This window comes from Pristis pectinata, chromosome 20, assembly GCF_009764475.1.
Source record: "Pristis pectinata isolate sPriPec2 chromosome 20, sPriPec2.1.pri, whole genome shotgun sequence".
Classification (NCBI taxonomy): domain Eukaryota; kingdom Metazoa; phylum Chordata; class Chondrichthyes; order Rhinopristiformes; family Pristidae; genus Pristis; species Pristis pectinata.
The window spans coordinates 34,379,676-34,390,456 of record NC_067424.1 but is presented as its reverse complement, the minus strand read 5'-3'; positions in this window follow the sequence as shown (position 1 = coordinate 34,390,456).

The following is a 10,781-nucleotide window of genomic DNA, read 5'->3' as shown; positions in this document are numbered from 1 at the left end:
CACCTATTCTTCGTGACATAGATTCTGCCTTCTTGCTCTCAGGTGTCTGCAAGGCAGATTGTAACTGTCTTCTCAGCTATGAGACAGTGCATGTATTCATTCAGGGAAAAATCTATAAATTAATGCTTTAGGTACATATATACATTAATTTACAAACTTAAGACCTTGTACAGGGAATAATTCTACCTTACTAACTTCACAAAAATACCCCTTTGACTCAGCAATAGTGCTTTCATCAGACACGCCACTGTAATTTTGCCGGGATCTTTTATGGCCAATATGTACCCAGGAACCTTTTCACTTTTATGGAAGGAGCAGTAATATGATACTTGCGATATTTAAATGAAGCACAAAGGCAAGTTCAAATATTCAGCTCTGGGTCCTGAGACATTAATTGCTCCTGAACAATTCTAGAGCTAGATGAATGTCCCAAAAATTGGAGTTTGAATTCAGGATAATGGACAGAAATTCAACCCACAGCAGAGGAGATGGAACAGAACCATGGGGACAGGAAGCAAGTGCCTATTCACAGTTCTGACCCTTCACAGTAAAGGTAGTGTGAGGAACCAGCCTGCCTTGTATCTTAACAGTGATGTAATGCTGATAAACATGAATGATCTATAAGACAGTGGACAACAAATTACATATGTTGTACTTCTGACAAAGGGCTTGTTAAGTACAGGATTATTTACATAAAACTGTAAGTTCAGGGGCCAATACATCCACCAGCAACTCCATAACACCAGCTGCAAACCCTTCAGTAATATGGTGATCTGTGTGAAGAGATGGCGTGGTCAAGGACCTTGGGACGGCAAGTCTGCTAATAAAATGGAATGGTTTATTTCACTTTTTATGTACAGATTGTATATGATGTTTTCTTTAATTCAAATCAATGCTTCAAATATGATTTAGTGCGGTACAGACAGTTTGAAATGTAAATCCCTTTGGTGTAAGTGACACTGCAGATGATAACCTGAATAGTTAACCTACATACATACATCTGCTCATACCTGTTTTAGCATCATAACCACCAAGTCATACCCACCGATGCATATCCACTGAGTCACAGGCATTCACTCACCCCCAACCATACACAACAACTATCAATTCATACCTACGTATTTCAAACTCACAGAACCATACATAAATCCACACCAGCAAATACTGCGTCATACAAATTCTCTCATGTATACTCTCAATGTCACCCTCTCCCACACAGCTATCCACATAGTAAACCACTCACTGACATGTACCATCAATTCACACTAACACATGATCACACTTGCATTCATTAATTTAATTCCATTCATCTGCTCACCTTTATTCCTAAAGAGATAAATATTAAATGGCGTGAACATTAAAAATTTAAATCTTTCAGATATCAGTGCAAGTGTATAATGTGCAGAGCAGAGAGTGGCATTTACAGCACATCCGATGTAATACTTTGAAGAAGTTCCAGAGTAAGTTCATTGCATACAACAACAAGGGAATAATTGAAAAAAAACTGAGGTTTCTTCAAGACCAATTGCTTTTAAGGGCATTAAAAAAGTAGCAGCCTTTACACATACTTGCTGATATATACAGAAACATTCAGTCAGACTTGGAAAGGTGGAGATGGTTGCGACCCAAAGTTATTCCAATGCAGGTAACTATGCACTATGACAATCACTTGATGCTGGTCTTGCAACGTGTCATGTCAAAGGGATTGTACCCTCCATTGCTTCTGTACAAATTGTGACTCCACATCATTTCTATGCAATCATCTTTTTTGTGGGATGGCGGTGATAGACAGCCATTGAGTGGATGTATTCGTGGATCTCGTGGATGCTTCTCACTCAATTTGAATATTTGCCTGAGGAAAAGGAAATGTTATTAGAAGGATGGAACAGTGAATGCAACCACTTATGTATTGTATCTATTGTGCGGATTTCTTGCTGTATATACCATTTGTATGCTGCTTCCCCATGAATAATCCTTATGCACACAAACTCATTTCCTGTGAATACTCCTTCACTACATACATTATTTCACCATCGTTAAACTTCTTCCCAAGGGCACTCCTCCTCCATGTATAGTTGTTCCCTTGCACTATTCCTTCCCTACACCTACCTTCCTCTGCTCATGTATTCTTCTGCACACCCAATCCTGAATATTCTCTGCCTGCACATTTGTTTTCAGAAGCACTGTTTCCTTAGAACAGTCAATCTCATGTACCCTCCATCCCATGTGCACTTCCCTTATTCCATAGTCCTTGTATGCATCCATTCTTTCTGCCATTTATGTACATTTTTCGTCCTATTATTATCATTTCCTTTAGAAAAATCTTTTCTTATGTTTACACCACAATGCATCCTTTTTATGTACATAAGATTATCTGTGTGCTTCTAATGTACACTTGGTCTCATGAACTCCTCATATACACTTCTCTCATGTACTCCCCTTTTCACAGACTTCTCACCCACCATCTTTGTCATGAACACTTCACTCACTGTATTCCCATTCATATCCTCCATGTGCTCCTCTTCTCACACATATCACAAGATCACAAGACAAAGGAGCAGAAGTAGGCTATTTGGCCCATCGAGTCTGCTCTGCCACTTCACCATGAGCTAAACTATTCTCCCATCTAGCCCCAATTCCTGGCCTTTTCCCCATATCCCTTGATACCCTGACTAATTAGATACCTATCAATCACCTCCTTAAACACCCCCAGTGATCGGGCCTCCAAAGCTGTATGTGGCAACGAATCCCATAAGTCCACGACCCTCTGGCTAAAGAAATTTCTCCTCATCTCTGTTCTAAATGGGGATTTAAGACTGTGCCCTCTTGTTCTGGACTCACCCACCAAGGGAAACAACTTCGCCACATCTACTCTGTCCAGTCCTTTCAACATTCAAAATGTTTCTATGAGGCTCTCTCTCTCTCTCTCTCTCTCTCTCTCTCTCTCTCTCTCTCTCTCTCTCTCTCTCTCTCTCTCTCTCTCTCTCTCTCTCTCTCTCTCTCTCTCTCTCTCTCTCTCTCTCTCTATATATATATATATATATGCACTCATTTCCTCTCCTCATTTATTTCCCTTTTCATGAACACAGACTCATGTATACTCCCTCCCATTTGTTCCTCATACATTCCTGTTCTCACAGCACTCCTTGTGTAGAGTCATGGGGCCGTACAGCACAGAACTGGCCCTTCAGCTCACCATGTCCAGGATGACCATTTTTTCCCATCTACACTAATCCTATTTGCCCGCGTTAGGACCGTATCCTTCTGTACCTTGCCTATTTAAGTGTCTAAATGCACCTGCCTTCTCATGTCTATTCTTCCCCTGTATTCCTAAAACCCCTTGTCATTTGCAATTGCATGAACATTCCCCACTATAGGCACGTCTTGTCATGTTTACTCTGATGTGCTATCATAGAAACAGCACAGACCCAGGTGCTGGAACCCACTGACCATCAGCCTCCCATTTTCAACCTACCGTAGGCAGGGTCGGGCGAGGAAGCCCCTTAAATATTGTAAATATGGCATTAGGGTAGCACCCCAGGGAGCCACACGGTGCAGCATTGGTGCTGTGTTTTTATATATAGGAAGGTAACACTAGTGATTGATCTGTACACGAATGTAAAGGTTTGCATTGTTTTATTGTTGTATATAGTTTGTTTTTTTATGATGAATAAAGTTTATTTTGGAATAAAAAACCTAACGTAACCCATTTTATTCTCCCCTAACATAAAATAGTGAAAAGGATGAATTATAAACTAGTAGGCAGACGCAAGAGACTGCAGGTCCTGGAATCTGAAGCAGGAAAAAAACAATCATTTGTGGAGCAGAGGAGGAGGAACAGCGGAACAGCCGTCGAGCAGCGGAGGAACTCTGCTGTTCAAGCAGCATCTGTGGGGAGAGGGAAGGAAATGTCAACATTTTGGATTGAAAACCCTGCATCAGGACTGAGAGTGGAGAAGGGATGTAGCTGTTATGAAGAGGACTGGCGAGAGACAGGAGCCAGTAGGTGGTTGGTGGATCGAGGAAAGATGGTGGGCAGGTGGAGCCAGGTGGGGGAGAGGGAGGGGTGGGGTTGGGAGACAGAGGCAGGTGGGTGATAGGTGGAAGCAGACAAGGAAAAAATAGAACCAGGTGCTGGGAGGTGGAGACAGAGGCTGCAGGATGATCAGTGGGGATACAAAGGCTACGTATGCAGGAATGTGATAAGTAAGGAGGGGAATAGGGAAAGATGAAATAGTAAATAAATTAGTATTTTTAGTTTAAAAAATGTAAAAGATAAACCACCTTCTAGAATAGTGTTTACTTTGAAAAATGAGGAACATGGACAGGCAATCTTCCACAGAAGTGTTACCACATTATGTACAATATTGCAAATTTCAACGTTAAGTTCCTTCCTGTTCCCTATTGGTATATAAAGTGGAGTCAATGCCCTTCTCCTGTATCCTCCTCTGCATGTATATTCCTGTTTATATTAACCTGCTCCCCATGTATTTGCAGCACATAAACAGACTCTTCAAGTGCTGGTGCTAATATTCCTCACAAATCTTTGCTCCTTCCGACTACAACCTTTCAGCATATTTCCATATTGCTTCTTCTCTCGTCTGCTTTACTTCCTTATGATCGGATTCACATTATTTGCCTCAGCCTTGTCCTGCAGTAGTGAGTTTCATATTCCAGCCACTTTCCAAGCTAATACATTTCTCTTTATTTCCTGGTGTATATATTAGTTGATTGGTGGCCCCTGAATTTGGATATCCCCATAAAAAACATTTTCCTTGGGTATCTGTCCTCTTCAACCCAATCATAGTTTTGAAGACCTTTTTCAGTTCTCCAGTAACTCATAAACAAAATACTAATGATGCTGGTAATCTGAAATAAAGCAGAAAATGCTGAAAATACTCAGTAGATCAGGTAGCATCTGTGGAGAGAGAAACAAAGTTAATATTTCAGGTCAATGAGCTTTCACCAGAACTGGGAACAAGCTGATACTCTATTTTTAGCCAGCATTAGTTCTGGCGTAAATCCTTGTAAACTTTCTTTATGGACTTTCTCCAATGCTACCATGTCCTCTCTGCAGTACGGAGACCAGAACTGTTCACAGAAGAGCGTCGTCTGACTATTTTACATCAGCTTATTATAGGTAAATACAGTGTTGAATTCCAGCCAACTAAAAATCAATCCTAGTGCTTTGTTGACATTTGATTACTTTTGGTGACCTGTGATTCAGCTTTTAATGATTTATTTGTTTGTCATATTGGGTTCCAATGCTCTTAACTGTCATTTTCTGAGGTGCAGGTGATGTGTTTAACTTACAAAATTGCATCACCTAGAATCCATTTATTTTAAAGGTCACTTGCTTCTTACTTCCCTCAAGTGCAATCTTTGACAGAAAGTTTGCTGCAGCCACCTTCTTGTGTATTCTATTCATTGTATACATTTCTTACCATGTAACTATTTACAACTCTATTCCTCTTCTCCATAAATACTGTTTCCTATGTACACAAATTTCCTGTGAATACTCCTTCACTCCATAACTGATTTCACCCATATTTACTCATTACTGTGTACATTGTTTCTCAGGTGTACTCCTGTGTGTATATTCATGCCCCTTGCATTGTGCTTCACATACAGTACATTTACCTTCCCATGTGCATGCTTGCAGTATGAGCTATCTGCAAATTTGGATGTTAAGTTGAATCAATGGTTTCAATATTAATTCTTGTGGAACACCATTTTCTACCTTCATCTAAGCTGAAAAGCCACTGTTTACCCTCTACTCTTTCTATGTATAGTCAATGAGCTTTCAGTCTGTTTTTTGCTCCATAATTTCCCTGACTTTTATCACAAATTCACATGTGGTACCTTGCCAAAGGCCCTTTGAAAAGATGGTTGCAGTGTGTTGTCCACCGCTGCATCAAAAAAATTCTGTTAGGGGACTGAGGCTTTCAAAGCATTCATGGCTTTTTTTTCCCCCCCTATATTAACACTTCTTCCAAATTCCAGAACCTTGCCCATCACAGATGTAAATCTGGTCCAGTTCTTGGGTCTATGTAAGAACAATGCGAATAGTTTAAGCTCATCTTCTAATGAACTTTGTGGCCTTATCATCATGTACCCACCTTCTCATTTGCATTCCTTTGATCCACTCGTACATCCCCCTAGTGTGTGCATTTCAGGGATGCATACAACACTATAATTAAATATACTCCTCCTGATGAATACTACTTCCAATGGCCTCTCCCTTTGACATTCACTCCTCTTCATTTACATACCTCTTCATGTACATCTCCTGAGACACACTCCTCCCCATGTACACTCTCCCTGGGATATACTCATCCAACGTACACACTCCCAGGTATACACTTTGCCTGTAGTACACACCTCATTTACACTACTCTTGATGCCCACTCCTCCTGTTATTCACTTCTGTTCATGTGCATGCCTCCACATTTACAGACTCCCCCATGTACACCCTCTGACGCACACTTCTCCTCATGTATTTTCCTGATCTATACTCTTTCTCATGCCTCCTCGTCTTGACGTACATTTCTGATGTACACGCTGTCACATCCACACTCCTCATCTTCAGTCTCATGTAGCCAGTCGCCTTTATCCATCGTAACCTGTCCCCCCTTCCACATATCCACACTCCCTCCTGTGCATATTCCCTCTCCATCCACTCCTCATGCTCTCCCACTCATAAACCCTGCTGCCTTTATTGACACCTCCTCTCATTCCAATCTTTTCAGAATCAATACTCCTCATGGACAGCAGTCTTCTGATATACACATCCTTCCTGTGCATACGTACACAAGCAGTCCTGATTATGTGTGACCCATGCTGTGTGCGCTCCTTGCCCTCTGCACTTCACTGTAATTCAGCTGAATTTCACCTGGGTGCAATGGTGAAAGTGAGGATCTTCCCTTAAGAGATTCGAGGGACAACCACAATTAGTGGAGACCAAGTCGCTTTTGATCCCCAATGTCCATCTGATCTTTGCAATTAACCTGGACATGCCCAGTGCCCTCATTAATTAAGGTGGAGTACCCACTCAATGCTTTCTTCACTTACCCATCCATTAGAATTGTTCACCCAGCTTTCAAGCTTGGTATCAATAAAATTTTTCATGGCAGTCCCAATTTCTTCAACGAGACTTGGCATCTGCTTCATAGTTTGCCTTCCCAATGAAGTCGAGATCTTCAGCAGATTTTGTTCAACTGCAAGTTCCTTCTCATTGGACCAGTTTTGGAAGATTTTGTTCACTGTGTTGGAAAATAGCTCACATGCCTTTAGAGTAAGAGGGAGAGAGGGAGGTCACTTAAAAAATGGCTCTGTACCTTTACTTTCCTTTCCCAGTTCTATTTCCCTGAATGCCACTCAACCAATAGCCATCTTTATCCAGCTCTAACCTCAGAATACTGTCACCTTGTTCAACCCCATTAACCTTCAGAGGTATTTGACCTTCCTCCTATTCTGACCTCTTGTGTGTCAAGTGGCAGCTCTGCCTTCAGCTGCTAAGGTCCTGAACTCTGAAATTCCTTCTGTCATCTCTGGCCCCTTTGCATTTGAGCAGAAGATTGTGGATTCAAGTCTCATTCAAGAGACTTTAGCATTAAAGTCCACACTGACATCCCAGGGCTGTGCTGAAAATAACAACCAAGGCCTTATAGCTAATCAACAACTTTTGAAGTGTAGTCATTGTAGTAATGTAGGAAATATGGAGGCCAATTTTCCCTCATAAAGACCCAAAAATAACAACATTATAATGCACAGATAATCTGTTTCAGTGATGTTTACTGTCTGTCATTGGGAATATGTTAGAAGCTATTATTAAGGACATTGTAGCAGGGTACTTCGAAAAATTCAAGATAATCAGGCAATGTCAGCATGAATTTGTGAAAGGAAAATCATGTTGGACCAATTTATTAAAGTTGTTTGAAGAAATAACATGTGCTATAGATGAAGGTAGATGCAGTATACTCAGATTTCCAGAAGGCATTTAAATAAGATGCAGAAAATGGAAGTTCATGGTGTAGGTGAATACTTTGTTGGGTCTAGAGGATTGGCTGGCAAACAGGAAATAAAGGGTAGAAATTGATGGATCTTTTTCTGGTAGGCTTGATGTAATTAGTGATGTGCCAGAAAGATCAATGCTTGAATTTTTACAATATAGATAAATGACTTGGTGAAGGCACGGTATGGTTGCTAAATTTGCTGATAATGCAAAGGTAGGTAAGAAAGTAAGTTGTGAGGGGACATATGAGGGCTACAAATGGATATATAGATATTAAATGAATGGGTAAAGATCTGGAAATTGGAGTGCAATGTGGAAAAGTATGGAATTGTCCATTTTGGTAGGAAAAATGAAAAAGAAACATATTATCTAAATAGTGAGAGATTGTAGAGCTCTGTGATGTAGAGGGATCTGAGTGTCCATTTGTAAAGGTTAGTGTGCAGGTTCAGCAAGTAATTAGGAAAGCCAGTAGAATGTTATTGCTTACTATGAGGGAATTGAATTCAAAAGAAGACAGGTTATGCTTTATTTAAAAGGGGCATTAGTGTGACCACATCTGGAGTTATACTGTGCATATTATATGGAAGGATTTGTCAGAAGCAATTCCAAAGAAAGTTTACTAGATTCAAACTGGAAAGGACAGGTTGTCTTATGAGGAAAGGTTAGAAAGAATCAACTTGTTTCATTGGTGTTTAGAAGCTTGAAAGGGGTTTTGATGGAAGCATGCAAGATCCTATGAAATCTTGACAGGGTGGATGTGCATAGGATATTTCCTCCTGTGGGGAAATCTAGAACCAGATATTGTGTTTAAAAATAAAGAGTCACTCACAAAAACTGAGAAGAGACAATACTTTTTTTTAGGTTTGCAAGTCTTTAGAACTTTGTTCCTTAAATGGCAGTCTTTGAATATTTTTAAGGCAGAAGGAGATCGATACTAGAGAGGGAAGGGGGTGAAAGATTACTGAGGGTAGATAAAGAATGCAGGGATTAGCCACGATTGTATGAATGGCAGAGCTGGCTTGAGGGGCCAAGTAACCCAATCCTGCTCCTAATTCGTACATTTAATATGTTAGTGTGGTTAAGTGATTAATATTGGCTAAGACTTGGGGAGAACTCATTCAGATAGCCTTCTTTGACTAACAGTGTGAAATCCTTAACCACCTGTGAGGGCAGACTAAAACCAACACCACTGACGGGCCAGCAGTGCATTGGAATGAGATATAAACAGACTGACCAGACTGACACTTGCCAACCAGAGAACTGGCTGGTATCTTGCTCACTCCATACCCTCCACATGCTCAGAAAGTCTTCAAAGGCATGGAAAGACATTTTACACTCCACCTTAACTCAACTGTAGTATTTCTGACATGGATTACATTGTGATTTCCCTGTCATATAATCACCCAAAATATTTTTGCTTGGAGAAAGTATTAACATGGCTGATGGATAAGTTCATCGGCCTACCTGGTCCGTTGCATGGCTTGCTGCCAGTGTCTGAAATTCATTTGTGAAGGAGTTCAAATGCTCCTTGTCTATCAGATCTCCAATCTCCCGTAGTCTATGAGCTACGGATTTGATTGCTTGATGTTCTAGAACACAGAAGAATCATCAGATGAAAATCAAAATAACTGCAAAGGCTTTAAATCTAAAATAAAATTGAAAGTGCTAGAAATACTCAGCAGGTCAGGCAGCATCTGTGGAGAGAGAAGCAGAGTTGACACGGAGTAAGGCATTTGGCAAGGTCCCGCATGATAGTCTGGTGAAGAAGGTTAAGGAACATGGGATCCAAGGTGAGATGGCTAATTGGCTTGGTGATAGGAGGTAGAGGGTAGTGGTAGGAGGACATTTCTCTGGTTGGAAGTCTATGATTAGAACAGGGATCAATGCTGAGAGCTTTGCTCTTTGTGATATATATTAACTTGGATGTAAATGTAGGAGGTATGGTTAGTAAGTTTACGGATGACAGGAAAGTAGGTGGTGTTGCCGCAGCAAGGAATGTTGTCTAAAGCTACAGCGGTTTATAGGTCAGATGGAAAGTTGGGTGGGAATTGGCAGATGGAATTTAATACCAACAATTGCAAGGTAATGCACTTTGGGAAGTCAAATAGGTGTAGGACACACAGTAAATGGTAGGGCACTAAGGAATGGTGATGAACAGAGAGACTAAGGGGTCCACAGTTCCCTGAAAGTAGCAACACAGGTTGATTGGGTGGTGAAGAATGCATATAGTACGCTTGCTTTCATAAGTCAGGGCATAGAATCTAAGATTTGAGACATTATGTTCCAACTTTATAAAACACTGGTTAGGCTTTACTTGGAATATTGTGTGCAGTTCTGGCCAGCACACTGCAGGAAGGATGTGATTGCATTGGTGAGGGTACAGAGGAGGTTCACCAGGATGTTGCTTTGATTGGAGGACTTTAGTTAGCAGGAGAGATTGGATAGGATGGGTTTGTTCTCCCCGGAGCAAAGAAGGCTGAGGGATGATCTGATAGGGGTATATATGATTAGGAGAGGCATATTTGGGGTAAATTGTCAAAATCTTTTTCCCATGGTAGGGGTATCAAAAGAGGAAGGCAAAGGATTAAGATGAGAGGAGGATCTGAAGGGGATCTGAAGGGTAAGTTTTTTACCCAGAGAGTGGTTCATATCTAGAGTGTGCTGCCAGTGGATGTGATGGAATCAGATACAATTACTGTGTTTAAGAAGTATTTAGACAAACACTTAATAGGCAAGGCATAGAGGGATACGGTTTTAATGCAGGCAG